This window comes from Ochotona curzoniae, unplaced genomic scaffold (genome assembly GCF_017591425.1).
Source record: "Ochotona curzoniae isolate NIBS_2020 unplaced genomic scaffold, NIBS_Ocur_1.0 contig_2723, whole genome shotgun sequence".
Lineage (NCBI taxonomy): Eukaryota > Metazoa > Chordata > Mammalia > Lagomorpha > Ochotonidae > Ochotona > Ochotona curzoniae.
In genome coordinates, this window is record NW_024465573.1 from 15707133 (window position 1) to 15708318 (window position 1186).

The following is a 1186-nucleotide window of genomic DNA, read 5'->3' on the forward strand; positions in this document are numbered from 1 at the left end:
TTGTCTTTGACTGCCTTTGCTTTTGGCATCTTTTCTAAGAAGTTTTTCCCGTTCCTATTTCTTGGAGAGTGCTTCCTATATATATATATATTTTAATGGTTTGATGGTTTCTGGGTGCAGATTTAGGTCCTTGAACCATTTAGAGCTGATTATTGTGTAATGTGACAGGTGGGGGAATGCTTCTTAATTCTGCAAGCTTCTATCCAGTTGTCCCAACAGCACGTATTGAAGAGACCAGGTTTTTGCCTGAATTGTTTTCTGTTTTCTTGTCAAAGGTGGGCTGGTTATACATGTGTGGGCTCCCTTCTGGTGCTTCTATTCTGTTCCGTCTATTTTCTGTTTCTGTACCTGTACCAGACTGTTTTGATAACCACTGCTCTGTAGTATGTCTTGAATTCTGGAATTGTGATTCCTCCAGCTTGATTTTTTATTCTTCAGGATAGATTTGGCTATTCATGGTCTTGTGTTTCCAGATGAACTTTTGTGTCTGCTTTTCTATTTCTGATAGGGGACTAATGCCCAGGAAATGACAAAGAACTTCAGAAACCCAGGGACAGTAAAAAAAAAAAATGTGAAAAAATGGAAATGAACAAGCATTTTCCAAAAGAAGAGATTCAAATGGCTGAAGACATATGAAAAGTTGCTCAGGCTCCCTAGCCGTCAGGGAGATACAAATAAAAAACACATTGGGGTTCCACCTAACTCCAGTGAGTTTGACCTATATTCAGAACTCTATTAACAACACCTGCTGGCGTGGGTGTGGATGTGGGGAGAAAGGCACCCTCCTTCACTGCTGGTGGGAGTGCAGGCTAGTACAACCACTGTGGAAATCAGTATGGACAGTGCTTAGAGAACTGCAAATCAACCTGCCATGTGACCCAGCCATCCTGCTCCTGGGAATATACCCAAAGAAATGAAAACTGCATATGAGAAGGGAATCTGTAGTCTTATATTTACAGAAGCACAATCTACAAGAGCAAAGACATGAAAACAACCCAGGTGCCCATCTAAATAGGAGTGGATAAAGAAATTGTGGTACATCTACTCCATGGAATATTACTCAGCCATTAAAATGAATGAAATCACACCATTTGCAACTAGATGGTCCAAACCCGAAACCATTATGTTCAGTTAAATAAGTCAATCCCATGGGCCCGGCACAGTAGCCTAGTGGCTAAAGTCCTTG